Below are 16,477 nucleotides of genomic sequence, written 5' to 3'. Positions count from 1 at the left end.
TATTATTATTTTGTAGATGTATTATTTAATCAATAAATTAATATTTATTAGTTTGTCGAGTGTTTTGAAATTCAATGAAGGTTAATTTTGATTACATCAAAATAATTGTATCTTACTAATTTATGTTTAACTAGGTAATTTACCCGCGCTTTACGCGGGCATAAATAATCTTTCTAAGCTTTTGAACAACCTTTCAAATGGTCGACTGTTATAAGGGAAAAAAAGTAAATTTTAGTAGGTTTTTAGAATATTTCAACAGAAATTAAATGATTTGACATTGTCACATATCACAAGAATTGTAAATATATAATTAATGATTAAAAATATCTTGATATTTAATCATTTTTATCTTTTACATAATTTAATAATATATGTTTGATGATATAATTGCCTTGTTAAAATTGAATGATGTTTATATGTAGCGATTAAACATCATTTTTTCTAAAAAAAATTACATGAAAAATATAGAATCTGATAATTTTATGATTCAAATAACGCCTTGTAAAAAAATTATGTGAAAGTTTTCAATAATCAATATTAGTTATAAATAAGTGAAGACCGTTAAAAAATGTACACTACAACAATATAAATAATTTTTTTAGAGACAATCTACTTGTCTGAGGTTAAACGTTCACCACTTTTTGTTATTGTTACTTTGTTACTCTAACAATATTTATAAAAGGAAAAAAATTAATTTGAAACAGCAAAATAATATTGTTGACCCTTTTAGAAATTCATTCTTCATTAAACTGCTGCTTTGAAGACCCTTCTAGATGCTTCATCAATGCAACTTTACGACTTTTTCAGAAATATGTATGTATAATTGTTGCATTATGAAAGTACAAGTAGATCAAAATGTTGGATTCTAGACTCATGTTAAAGAAATATTCTCGAACATTAAAAAATTCAAAATGTGTCTAACCTAGATAACTCAAACGCTCAACAATGACTTAGGATATTGGCTTATGCACAACTGGTAAAGGCTTAAATGTAAATCGAGCCCACTAAATGCACAATGTCCCCTTAAGGAAATGATTTCCCTCTAGTACCCGAGGTTTAATGGAATAAATCCTCTCAAGATAGAACGATTTTATTCACCAATGTATTGATTAAAAAACAACAGTGTCAGTGAACCATTCAACAGAAGCAAAGTACACAAATATTTAATTGTCCAGAAGAAGAAGTACTAGTTTAAAAAATTTCATTGTTTTAAAATTAGAGGAAAATTCTCTATTTATAGACAACAAATGATAGTGTGAACAAATGATTATTGTGTCTTATCGGAAATGTCACAACCTTTTGAAAAAGTTACAATCCTTGGGAAAGGTCACAACCTTTCATAAAAGTCACAACTTTTCATAAAAGTCGCAACTCTTCATAAAAGTCACAACTTTTCATGAAAGGGAAGACCAACTTTGGAAACAAAATAAATTAAAAGAGAATCTTTGTTTGTGGTGGCGCCACGTAGGTGAGCCTAGGGTTTTCTTTTATATATATATATATATATATATATATATATATATATATATATATATATATATATGATATTTATTGAATTGATGTAAAAAAAATTAATATACATAAAGTATAATGAATACATCATCAACTCATTGTATCTTACTAAATTATGTATCATATTTGTTGAATTCATATAAAAAATAAATTTGTTATACATAAAGTACAATGTATGTGAATGATTCATTTGTAATATATTTTTTTAAATGATTCATTGTAAAATAAATTCATTATACATAATGTTCATTATTTTTTAATAATTAAATTTTATTCATCGTATCTTTACTAAAAACATTCAATGTATGACGATGAGAGAATAAACTATATAAGAAACATATGAAATTTCTTGAAATCATATCCAAAAAATGGCTTCTTAGTTAAAATGTGTCAAAAAATCAACAATGACTTATCAAATACGTAAAATATTATGTGAGTACAAAAAGATCATTCCATATGCACTCAAAAAGACTTGCAATTGTGACAATACCTGAATTTTTGGATGCAATAAGAAAAGTTAGAGATGAGCTTCAATTAGATATAAATTTTAACAACAAACAAAAATAATAAAATCATATTTCTCTAAATTGTGTTAGATATATTTGTACTTTTAGAGAATTATTAATTATAATATGAATGAGACCATATATTTATAGAGAGGTCTTCTGAAAATATATTATCTTATTATCTTATCGAAATTGTTAATTTTTCCATTAGCTCAAATCGAGACCGGAAAAAAGTATTATCTTAAAGAAATTATTAATTTACTAAATATTAATTTAGTGAGGTTTTACTGTACTGTAAAATCTGAACGCCATCATTTATAGTACTCTCCTCAAATCCAAATTTCAGCCTATTTTTTTTTGAAAAGAAAGCAATTACTTAACCAAAATTACATTAACTATACTAATTCCTAATTACATCCTACGTTTTTTTCAAGATAAAAGAAAGTAAATATTACTCCCTGCCCCCTCACCCACCCCACTGTCACGACCCAGACCATCGTAATTGGCACCCACACTAATCCTCCGGTGGGAGAACCATTAATACTAATTAGCTAACCAATTTAATCAAAATACTAAAGCATTTAAGTTACGGAAGCAAGTTAAATGCTAAGGAAAGAAATAGGGAGTTCCCATAAAGTCCGAACAAAAGTCTAACAACAAAACAAATGCGGAAGTAACACCTAGAACCTGAAAGTCAACGTACCAAAACTCTAACAAGATCCATAAATCTAAACAAGAAGGGTTACAATCCCAAACTAAACATAAGACTAACTAAAGAACTAGTCTAAGTCTGAAATGCAGACATAGACAGAAAGAGAACTCATGGCAGCTCGGAAGAACTGGCTCACCCTTGAATTCGAACGACGATCACTGATTTTCTAAGCGAGGTCTGTCAATAGCCACCTGAAGATGCCTTGTACTCAACAAAGAAAGAGCAAGTGCAGTATCAGTACAGAACCACAGTGTACAGGTAGGATCATGCGGCTATCCCATTAAGTGCAACATACAGAAGTCAATACCACAATACAATAACATGCATACACCGAACATATACAATATCATCAACATTTACGAACAATGAACAATTTCACAATTCTCAAATATCACAGTTATATCAAGTCATTAGTCCTCTCATGGAACCCAAACCCAAACTGTTAGCATATTGGGACGTGGTACCTGATCCAATGATTATGTCGGAACATGACAACCGATCCCATATTTATGTCGGAACGTGACAACCGATCCAAGTTAGTATGTCGGAACGCAACACCCGATCCATTCTGATTGGTTTTCCTGCAGATTTTAAATTCACCAAATCTAAGAAATTTGGGACGACTGCAAAGAGCAATGTTGCTCTTGCTACAGAGGAAGGTGACTCTCACTCTAACAACTCAGGGGATAGGCCCATGACACAGGATCAGTATCTCAACCTTTGTCAACTTTTGCAGCATGTGAAGATTGGATATCAAGGGGAAGTTGTTCCCTCAGACAATGTCGTTGCTAATTGTGCTGGTATTTCTGATTCTTTTCCTTGTACCAAATCTTATCTTAGTGTTTCTATTGGCCATATTTCATGGATTTTGGATTCTGGGGCTTCTGATCATATAACCTCAGATCCAACTCTGTTATTCAATACACAAACACTTTCTAAGCCTATCCTTATTAATTTGCCTAATCTTCTCAGCGTTAAAGTCTTTCAAACAGGTTTTGTGACTATTTTACCTAATTACACTCTCCACCATGTGTTATTTGTGCCTAGTTTCAAATATAACTTGCTATCAGTACATACACAAGTTATGTACTCAGTTCAACTCTGTTTTAATATTCTCCTCTCTTCATGTTATTTTGCACAAGATCTTAGTTCGAATAGGATTTCTCCTTTTTCTTTATGCAATCAACTTATCAATCAATGCTCAAAGTTTGTTCCAGTTTTAGCTAATGTCAGTTCTGATGTAACTCTTTGGCACAACAGATTGGGGCATCTCCCTTTTTCTAATATGAAGTTTATTCCTAATATTGCCTATATTTCCAATTCATCTCGTATATGTGATATATGTGCTAAGTCTAGACAAACGTGAACAACTTTTCATTCCAGCTCTATCTTCTCTAAGCAGATTTTCGATCTCATTCATGTGGATACATGGGGGCCATATAAAAATCCTACTCATAATAGTTTTAAATACTTCCTAACGATGGTGGATGACTTCAACAGAGGTACTAGGATTTTTCTTTTAAGCACTAAAGTAAATGCTTTCACAAAACATTTCCTTGCAATGATAGAACGAAAATTTCGAACCACAGTTAAAATCCTCAGATCTGATAACGCACTAGAACTCGGGAGTAGTAAGGAAACCTCTTTGTTTCTTGCTGAAAAGGGTAGTATTCATCAAACCAATTGTGTCTCTTCCCCACAACAAATTGGTGTTATAGAGCAAAAGCATCGCCATTTACTAGAAACCTGTCGAGCTTTATTATTTCAATCCAAGTTGCCTACAAAATATTGGGGAGAATGCCTCATGCATGTCACTTTTCTCATAAACAGATACCCTTCTAAAGTTCTCAATATGAAGACCCCTTATGAATTATTATTTGGCCATCCTCCATCTTATACCATACTCAAATCTTTTGGTTGTCTTTGCTATGTTTCTACTCACTTCTTACATAGAAGCAAGCTAGATCCTAGGTCCCTCAAGTGTGTTTTTCTGGGATACACTTTCGGGAAGAAAGGTTACAAGGTGGTTGACCTTCACTCCAAGAAAATCTTCACGTCCAGGGATGTTATCTTCCATGAAACAATTTTCCCTTTCTCCTCAGACACACATCTTATTTCCACATATTCTCCTTTGCCTTATTTCATTCCCTCTCATTTTCCTACTGATTTTGGTCATTCTGATCCTCTTTCCCCTTCTTCTTTGATTGTTCCTCTTGATAATATCATCTTTCCACCTCCTACTCTTGTTCACTCTCCTTCTCCCCTCACTAGTCCATCTACCACTTCCATTCCTATCCCTCTAAGGTGGTCTACTCGAAGTCATCACATACCTAAGAACCTAGCCGATTATGTTTGTAACTATGTCCTCTTAACTGATTTGACGACATCTTGTTTTGCTTCCCCTGTCTCTCCCCAAACTATTTCTTTACTGCGCTCTCACACTTAAATCAATCTCTCCTTACCTCCACTTCCTATATATCTGAGCCTACTTCCTATTCTCAAGCATCTTTACATCCTGGTTAGTAGAATGCAATGGCTGAGGAAATTTTTGCCCACAAATCCATTAATACTTGGGAGATTGTGGATTTGCCTTTGCATAGAAAGGCACTACCTTGGAAATGGGTATACAAAGTCAAGTATAAGCATGATGGTTCAGTCGAAAGGTTCAAAGCTCGTTTGGTTGTAAGGGGGGATATCCAGAGAGAAGGAATCGATTTTACGGAGACATACTCTCCGGTGGTGAAAATGACAACCATCCATTGTTTGTTAAGTATTGCAGTGAAGAAAGGTTGGGGTATTTCTCAACTTGGCGTGAACAATGCGTTTTTACATGGAGAACTTCATGAAGAGGTATATATGAGGTTGCCTCCTGGTTTGACACCTCAGTCTCCTAATCACGTTTGTAAACTCAACAAATCCTTATGTGGTTTACGGCAGGCTTCTCGCCAATGGTATGCCCGCCTCACTGCATCTCGTCAGTTCAAAGGGTATAACCACTCACTCAATGACTATTCCTTATTTTACAAGAGGTCTCATCATAGCACCTTCATCATAGCAGTTTATGTGGATGACATTCTGCTCACCGGTAATGATCCAACAGAATGTCAATCTATCAAAGCTTTCTTACATTCCGAGTTCAATATAAAAGATTTAGGACAGGCTCACTACTTTCTTGGCTTAGAAATCATCCGGGAACCTCAGGGGATAATTTTAAGTGAAAGAAAGTTCGCCATGGATATGTTACAGGAGTTCAATTGATGGATTAAAAACTAGTCTCTTGATCCGTCTTGTCCTTTTTCAGTCGATGAAGATGTATTAATTTCTGATCCCACTTTCTATCGAAAAATTCTAGGCAAATTGAACTATCTGACTCATTTTCGCCCTGATCTTTCTTTTGTCGTACAACACTTAAGCTAATATATGCAGGCCCCTCAAACCACATCTTGATGCTGCTCTTTGTCGTCTGCGATATCTTTTTGTTGACCCTGGTTTGGGTAGTTTTCTCTCTTCCTCTCCTTCTTTCGATTTAATTGCTTTTTGTGATTCTGACTGGGGTCGTTGTCTCGACTCTCGCAAATCCATTAGTGGTTTCTACATCACTTTGGGGGGTTCTCCTATCTCTTGGAAGTCCAAGAAACAGTCTTTGCTTTCCTTATCATCAGCTGAGGCGGTCAATGCGTCGGGTTCCCCTTCTCACTGATCTTTCCATTGAGCCTTGTCTCCCTGTTCCTCTACATTCTTATTATAGCCAAGCTGCAATTCATATCACCAAAAATCATGTCTTTCACGAACGTACTAAACATGTCGACTTTGATTGTCATTTTGTTCGACAACAATATCTCACACGCATCATTTCTCTTTCTTTTGTGCCATCCATTGCTCAAATTGATGATGTGTTCATCAAGCCCTTGCGTGGGCTGACTCATCTTTCCTCTTTATTCAAGTTGGGGGTTTCTTCTTCCACACCCTCCAACTTGAGGGGGGATGTTGGAAATAATTCTTCATCAAATCACCATAAGAAGAAAGAAGACGTTTAATTCAAATTTACGGATTTCACAGATTCCGTTTTTACCCTTTATTTACATTTCATTAACTAGAATATATGTTGTAGAAGCTTCCATTGGATATATTTTCTTTTTCTTGTTTATTTATTCATTAATATAGGCGGTTAGTTTGTTAGAACACATCAAATAGAATAAGGCCACATGTACAAATAGAAAGTTTCTTTTTCTTTCCATTGTATTCTTATTTGTATATATTTCCATTCTTGGCACAGAAGCAATCAGAGAAAATTTCCACTATACTCTTCTTTTACATTCTGCAATTCTTACAAAATTAAACATGCCATGATTGTGATAACTTAATAACTACCAGCCCACTTATGATTATATCAAACCAGTTTAAAAAATTGAGCATTTGATTGCTAGTTAATACACAATTATTTTGAACCAAATAATCGAACAAAGCCTAAGAAAATAATAACGGTAATTACTATTATGGAAAGTGCCACAAGGTTGGCATCGTAGCTGACAAACTATCGATCATAATACATATAGAGACCTTAATATAAGTAGATTAAGAACAATATCATAGCCTAATTTTACCATATTAAAGAAAAAATACAAAACAACTTTAACTACTATCGCCGGCAAAGCTGAAACATTTTATCTTACAGTCTCATTTCAGCTGCACAATGTTTACTAGCTTCTTTACCCTTAACATTATTTACTTATTTTTCAAATTATTTTCAAGACTCAATACTAAACAATTAATAGGAATAGTGTGGTAAAATAAAAATATCAATCATTATTCTTTTAAGGGGCGTGGTAAAATCTAAATATGTTGATAATTAGCTTGATAAAAAGGGTTAAGTAAAAAACTAATGGCCTGCTAGGCTTGAGTTATCATCCACAGAATGACAAAAAATTTCTTAATTGTGCTTCACACGTAATCCAACCATAACCTCCTTCCAACTTATTCTATATATCTTATGATCACTATTATTATTTTCATACTAACTTTTCAAATAAAATAGATGCAAATATTTTTATCTTACAGTCCTACCTCACCCCCTACACCAGAGAAAGAACACAGATCAGAAAATCACACTTCAACAACAAAAATCCAAATAATATTTTTGGCGAACAAATATTTAATCAAATACAAGCAGCAATATGTTGAAGAAGAGAAAGTTTATGATTGGAACATGTCAAAGGAACAGGTCCAATGGAGCTGACTGACGAGCTAGAGTTAGAGTCACACTAGGACTAGACTATTGAATCCTAAATTATGTACGACTAAGCTGATGTATCGTGTATAAGGCTAAAGTCGACTATGATAAGGTATTTGAGTTATAGTTGTAATACTACTCATGTAAATAATATATTTGTATTGTAGTAGGATTCCTAATATAGCTTGTATATGACTATTCTCCTATATAAGGAGCATGTAACTCAACAATTTAATTATCAATACAATCCTTGATTTCTCTATACTTTACGTGAGATTTCTACATGGTATCAGAGCATTAAAGTTTTCCGTTTTTTAACGTATTAGATCAAAATCAGAATAACCACAATATTGAATTGTAATGGCCTCTTCTACCAACACTCTTTCGACCTCCTCACTTCACCATCTTATTGTATCTTGCTCCATTAAATTTGAGCCGACAAACTATCTTATATAGAGGACACAAATATCTTAGCTGATTCAAGTGATGAGATTAATCTACCTTATCACGGAGAATGAACCATCTAAAGGTACATGTTCCACTAGACAGACTACTGAGAAAGTTGTAGCAGTTGAGAAGGGTGCAAAAGACAACAACTTTATTGATGACTAGGAGGAGAAAGATGTGTTGCTAAGGAGTTTGATCTCAGGCACCTTGACAAAAGAAAGCATGTACCTGATTGTAGATTGCTCAACTTCCAAGGAGATGTGGGAATGCTTGGAAGAAGCTTACCTTCAAGCAAAATAAATAAAAAGGAGTTCCAGCTCAAACAACAACTGCAAAGTGTTAGGCTAGGAACCAAAAAGATTGATGATTATATTAAGGAATTCAACGGCATATGTGATGACCTTGAAACCGTTCACAAGCTCGTGGATGAAGATATCATATTAATAATTTTTCTAGAGGTCTAGGTCTCAAGTACAAGACCTTCAAGACTATCATGCTAGGTAAGACACCATATCCCACTCTTAATCAATTTGTTAATGTTCTCAGGAGTTTTGATATGAGGGAGGATGAAGAAGAAGTGCCACAACAAAACCATAACATGACATTCTCTGCCCAATGGGGCAGGGGAAAAGAAAACTACTCTAAAAAAAGAGGAGACAATAACTTCAATTCTAGAGGAAGAGGATTCAAGCCTGTTGAACAAGGAACATGTTCCTATAAATGGACCATGTCCTCAGAACAGTCCTTGAAGTGGTAGTCAAGAGAGGAACAATACTAATGTGTGTCAGAATTGTGGTAGGAATAACCATACTGCTCTTAAGTGCTTCTACAGGTGGGACTACTCTTACCAAGCTGTAGATGAGCTACCACAAGCATTGGCTGCTACTAATCTACAAAACACTCCTAATGACACCTTGTATGTGGACTCAAGAGGAAGCCACCATATGATACATAACTTAGGTATTCTAACTGATCTTAAACACTACAATAGACCAGATAAAATCATTGTTGAGAATAGATCAAAGTTAGACAAAATACACGTTGGAAACATATCAAGATCAAGCCTAAAGTTAAGAGAAGTTCTTGTAGTTCCTAAGACTAATAAAAATCTACTCTCATTTAGTAAACTTGCAAAGGATAATTGTTGCACTCTTGAATTTGATGAAACTAACTTTGTTGTAACGGACAAAAAGACAAGGACACTGTTGGCCAAGGGATCTAAAAGAAATGAACTCTATGCTTTAGTTGATAGCAATCTTTATGATTTAACTGTTGCACACGATTGGAACATGTCAGACAACATATGACATACTAGATTAGAACACCCTAGGTTGAAGTCTTTAAAAGTTTTGAGTAGTAATAGATGCATTGTTGACACCCAATTTTGGACATCCACAATATAGATTAATCATCGAGCTTCTTCAATTTTAAACGATTTAAAATAATTAGTTTATAAAAAATACAGTAAAAAAAAAAATAAAAAAAAAAATAAAAAAAAAATATATATATATATATAGTTTGCAAGTTTTTTTAAAATAGTTTTGTCACTTTTTATAAATTTTAGATAATATATAGGTTTTACATAAATATGTATATAATTACCATATTTTATTAATATCCAAAAATCGTCTAAAAAAAAAGTGTGTTTTAATTAAATATTCAATTAAATCAATTTGGTTTAAAGTATACTTATAAATTATTTAGTTCATTAGTTTAATTATTCTTATTTTATGAAAATTGCATTTTATTAATTTACGTTCTTTAAGCTTTGGCTGTAGTTTAAGTTAATTAGTTTATAACCGGATTAATTATTTTATTTCGTTAATATTAAGAAGCTCGTTAATTAATTTATATCAATTCATCTTATTTAGTTTTAGCCAAATTCACCAATTAAATTTAATTTGGCTAACTTCTTAATTTTCATTGGCCAACTTTGAGATCCATTTGTTTATTTCTTAAAATCCAAATATAACCAAAAGTTTGCTCTTTGATTGGGCCAAATTTAAGATCAAATTTGGCCCAAATTCCACTCCATTCTCAAAACCCACTTAACAGCCCAACCCCTTGGTCCATTTTCCCTCATTTCATTTTAATTTCCAGCAAATTCCAGCAACAATAACCCATTCCCAGCCCACTTTTTATCCCCTTTAACCCAGCCCATCTTGAGCCGACCCAACCCTTTTTTCCTTTGTAATTTCAACACATACAACAACAATACAATGACAGAGACCCACCCCTGCACATCTCCTTCTTCTTCTACGCGAATATACCAGTCCAGCAGCACACGTGATCCAGAACAGTCCAGCAACGCGACTGGACAGAACGCGTGAACGATGCAAGCAACCCCGTACGCGTCTTCTTCTCCCTCACGCGTCAACAAACATCAACTCCCACAGCTTCCTCTGCAACAGCCGCCCCTTGATCTTTTCATCCGGATTTTAGGGGGATTTCGTTTGAAATTTTGTACAAAGAACAGTTCTTCCCATCCTTGGGAAGAAAAATTTGAATTTGGGGGAGTCGATTGGAATTCCTATTCTACCCTTACCCTTTTCGATTTCCACCCCCCAAGAATTGAATCCCAATTTTTTCCCATCTATTTAAACCTCTTTATTTCACTGGAGAAAGGGGAGACGAAGAAAAAAAGGAACCCATTTTTTCAGATTACCTAATATCACCTCAAAAAATATAGATATTTTGGACATTAAGAACGACTCAAATAAGCTTTATCGGAATCGAGGCTTTTGGTTTCTGGAATTCGGAGGATTCTTCAACGAAACTTTATTGTGGTAGTGGGGGTTGCTTCATAGTCAAGCTCATCATCCCAGTCCCTGCCCCGGAAAAGGTAAACTTTTATCGTCTTATATAAATCATTGTATATTCTCGATGTAGTGATTACTTTGATATTAATTTGATATTATTGTTAGCGGATTACTCTATTTTACCTTATGATTGAGCAGTTCGAGTATTTTCTTTCATAAGTTTGTTTTTTTTTCTAAAAGTATGCGAATCTCCATTGGATCAATTTTGTCTCAATTTTGGCATTTAAAAAGTCGGTATTTGTATGTTATTTGTGATTTTCTTGTATGGGAGTTGCTATTGTTTTGAGTTTATTCGTTGTCCCCGTTTCATAGAATCTGTCTTGCCTAGCCTCGAGTTGGTTTTTACCTTCTATTCATATGTTAGTTTAAGTTTGGAAATTAGCTAGTCGTTCATATAACCGAATGCCTCTCATTTTGCATATGATTCATGTTTTATCTATCTACTTTACATTGTGATAAGAGCAACCTGGAATATATGTTTGAGAAGATAAATATATGTCTCCATATTTTTCGAATCGGCTGGTCATTTACTATTTTAGTTCAAAATACTTCAGCTTTAAAAATTTAATAACTTGGATCCTTGTATCTAATAAGGCTATTCTACCCTCGTCACGTGCTTACTACCTCATTGATTAGCTTCTCCGTTTTGAATATTCATGTCCATTAGTCTAATATTTGTGATATGTGGGTTAATGTGCATATTTTGGTTTTAGTTTGCACAGATGTTTAGTGATAAGTATCTATAAATATATATATTTCTTATAATGGCTAATGTTGTACTTATACTCAAGAATAAGTATCCAGGTGCTTAGATATGTTATTAAGGGATTTTATTTTATTTTTTGTTTTATGTGAATTTTTTATTTTTTTTTCTTTCTTTTGGTTACTAATTGAATGGCATACTCCACGGGTGGGTAATATCATTTTGCTCCAAGGGAGATATATATTATGACTATTATGATCTTGCTTTGTTTGAATTTTTGTTGTTATAGTGTTGAGTTCTAGTTTTATATTTTTAGGAGTTGTGATTCATTTCCACCAAAAAAATTTTTAGCTGGCTAACTCTTGTTTTTGTTTCCTCTGTATGGCATCATCGGATGAGTTCACTGAACTCTTCTCCAACCCCTTTGCATATGAAACGGGCCACTTAGGCCCCCAAAGCTTTTTCAAGTCATCTCCTTTGTTGCCAAGTCCGGAATGGAAAACAAATATATGAATTCCGAATTGAGAGTAAAATACAGGGCTGAGGCGAAACACAGGTGTTTGGAAGCAAGAAATACATGAAAAGGGCTGATATACATGCCGATATACACTGATATACATCAAGTGTATACAAAAACGGGATTGAGTAAAATTCCCAAAAACAGTAGCGAATTTGGCCCAAGAAAGGCCCAAATTCAATTTCTCCCTTACGCTTTAATTATTTAATTGCGATTACTTATTATTTGTTGTTTAACTCTAACTTTAGAATTTTTAATTAACTTAGTTGAATTCCCCAAAAGATGACCATATTCTTTATATTAGTTTCTTTAAAAATAATTCATTTTATCAACTCTTATACTTATTCAAATATTTTTTTTAGTCAAAATTTTCACATATCTTTATTTAGATTAAAATAATTTCTTGGTTTATCTACCAAGTTGGTTCGAATTATTATTTCTAAAAAATAAAAATAAAAATGGCGTAAATAATTTCAATTAATCTAATTTTGTTAAAATCCTAATTGACCAAGTTGTTTCAATTAAGATCCTATTTTCTAAAAAATTAAAAATTATTCTTTATTGAACTATTTTTATCAAAGTTAATCGAATATCGTAAAATATTATATATTTTTTATGTTAAATCATTTTTGTAAATTTTTAAAGACGCGTTCTTTAAGGATCTTCTTCATTTAAATCATTTTTTTTACTCATTGCAAAATTGTTCTAAGTTAAAGTATTTTTTTTTCTTTTTCTTTTTCTAATAAACTTTAAAAAATGTTAGTCATAACCTTTTTCATTGATTAATAATAATGATAATAATAATAATAAAAAAAAAGTGTACTTACTTAAGTCGTTTTCTCAAAAAAGGTTAGTCAATTAATAAGAAATGATTTTCATGTTTTAATTTATTAAATTGATTTAAAATGAATTAAATAAATTCTAATTAATCTAGTTTTATTAATATTCCAATCACTTGTATTTCAAGACAAATATTTCATTTTGAATCCCTTTTCTCTAAAAATAAAATAAAATAAAATGTGTCATTTATTTTTTTTATTTTTTTTATTTTTTTTTATTTTTTTTATTTTTTTTAAAAAAAGATTAACCAAATATTGTAAGTTATTCCTTTTATGTTAAATAACCTTTTCTAAAAAATAGTTAAAATATATTTTAGTCAAGTCGCAGGTCAACCGCATGTTAGCGGGCATTTCGAATGCTTAAATCCTTCTCGAAGTGTAAATTGAACCCCGAACCTTCTTTGGTATTTTCAAATGATTTTTTTTCTGTTTAAATCTTTGAAAATTATAAGTTTTCTTGATTTCTTAAAAAAATTAAGTGGCGACTCTTCCTAAGTATTTCTCAAATTGTTTTATACTTAGAACATTTCAAAAAGTGATTTTTCTAAATGTTAGAAAAATTACGACACAACATGCATCAATGTTAGTAGTTGGAATAAAATGCCTATTGTTTGTTCTAGTTGCCAATTGGGCAAGAGTTGTAAACTTCCATTTGACTTGAGAAATAAAATTGAGAAGGAACCTTTATTGAAAATTCATTGTGATTTGTGGGGACTTGCCCCTATTGAATCTTCTCAACATATGAAATATTATGTCATTTTTATAGATGATCACACCAAAGATACATGGATTTATCCACTGAAAAGGAAATCTAATTTTTTTAGGCCTTTGTAATATTCCAGAAAATGGTGGAAAAACAATTTTCTAAAGAAATTAAGATATTTCAGTGTGATGGAGGTGGTGAGTTTATCAAAACAAACTTCATCAAGCATTTGAAATATTGTGGCATTGTGAGACATATTTCATGTCCTAACACACATGAACAAAAGGGAGTTTTAGAAAGAAAACATAGGCATATTGTGGAGATTGGCTTAACTCTACTACTCTATACTAACCTACCTTTGTTTCCAGGGGTTGAGGCTTTCCTCAATGCAGTGTTCCTTATTAATAGACTGCCCTCCTTAGTCCTAAAGATGGTGACTCCATTTGTTAAGTTGTATGGAGAGCAACCTGATTACAACAGCCTAAAGGTGTTTGGGTATAGATGTTTTACACATATCAAGGGTAGCAACAAGTTCAGTCAAAAGACTTACCCTTGTGTGTTCATATGGTTCAAAAACTTACACAAATGATATAGATTTTATCATCCCTCTATAAGGAGAGTGTACATATCCATACATGTTGTGTTTGATGAAAACACATTACCATATGTGTCTCTGAGTCAATCTCAGACTAATATTGTTGTCTCACCTCATCTTGCTACTTTTGTTGAATCTTTCTCTAAACTGCAGACACATGATAATCCTAATTCAGGGGAAGTACAGGCTGCTAGTACGCAAATTCTTGGTGAAAATGCTACTATAACAACCCTTATACTCCTTGGTGATAACAGTGCTATTGACCCCTCAGGTGTAGTATCAAATGATGATCATGAGGAACAGGTTGAAAGTGATGATCCATACAACAATATTTAGACTCCAGCTGTAGATTTCGGATCCACTAGTGGCAGTGAGAAACAGGTTACCCTTACAGGTCCAGTCAATGAGCATCATCAGCCTGACGATACTACACTCCAATCAACTACTTTAGTTTATGTACCAATTGATCACCTACCTGACGATACTACACTCCAATCAACTATTTTAGTTGATGTACCAGTTGAGGTACTTCCTGAACCACAAGGGCATCATGTGATCACCAGGCACAAGGTGAAGGAACATCACATATCATTTGTTGCTCGCACCAGCAAGGAAATTTTGAGGGAACCAAATACTAATAAGGAAGCACTAAGGTAACCTCATTGGCTTGAAGCAATGCAGGAGGAAATCAATGCTTTACATACTAATAAGACATGTATATTGGTGCCCAAATCTCCTGATATAAACTTGTTTGGTTCAAAATGGGTGTTCAAGATAAAATTAAAAGATAATGGAACAGTAGATAGATACAAGACCAGACCCTTGGCTAGGGGATTCTCACACCTTAAAGGGATAGATTTTCAAGAAACATTTAGCCCTGTGGTTAAAGCCACAACCATTAGGGTGGTTCTGTCCATTATTATCAGCTCAAAGTGGGGAGTTAGACAACTGGATGTCAAAAATGTCTTTCTCCATGGTTTCCTACAAGAGGAGGTGTACATAAGTCAACCTCCTGGATTTACTGATCCCATGTATCCTCAGCATGTGTTTCTACTTAAAAATGCATTGTATGGTCTTAAACAAACACCAAGAGCCTAGTTTGATAGGTTTAACATGCATTTCTTACACCTTGGTTTCATTTGTAGTAAGGTTGACCCTTCCTTATTTACTTTGCAAACTCACAAATGAACAATGTTTCTCCTGTTATATGTGAATGATATTATTTTCACAGGAATTAATCCATCACATGTCTCACAGTTGGTTCTACAACTTGGGAAAGACTTTGCTATGAAAGATCTTGGCTCTTTACACATCTTTCTAGGAGTAGAGGTTAAGTATTTTGAAGAGGGAATTCACTTAAGTCAGAGTAAGTACGTTGTTGAGTTGCTGGTTAAGACAGAGATGACCTTGGCAAAGGTTGTAGCCACTCATTTGGCTTAAAAGCATGGTTTACATGAAGTCGTGGGAAGTCTTATAAATGCAATGATAGTAGGGAGTCTTCAGTACTTGACTCATACAAGACCTGATATCACTCATGCAGAGAATTTAGCAAGCCAGTTAATGCAAAGTCCAAACAGTGAACATCTTCAAGGGGTGAAAAGAATTCTCAGGTACATCAAAGGTACTCTACATTTTGGACTCAATTATTTCACAATCACCATGTAGGTTGTATGGATACTCAAATACTGATTGGGGGGGAGGGGTTGTACCACCACTAGGAGATCAACTACAGGTTATAGCATCTACCTAGGTGCAAATTGTATTTCTTGGACTTCCAAGAAACAGAGCACAATAGCCCGATCGAGTGTTGAAGCTGAGTATAGAGCACTAGCCTCCACTGCAGTAGAGATGACATGGATCATGTATCTACTTCATGACCTTAGGGTGTTCCTTC

This window comes from Solanum verrucosum, unplaced genomic scaffold, assembly GCF_900185275.1.
Source record: "Solanum verrucosum unplaced genomic scaffold, falcon-dt-bn FXZP01000163.1, whole genome shotgun sequence".
In the NCBI taxonomy this organism is placed as follows: Eukaryota; Viridiplantae; Streptophyta; class Magnoliopsida; order Solanales; family Solanaceae; genus Solanum; species Solanum verrucosum.
This window is presented reverse-complemented; position numbering follows the sequence as displayed.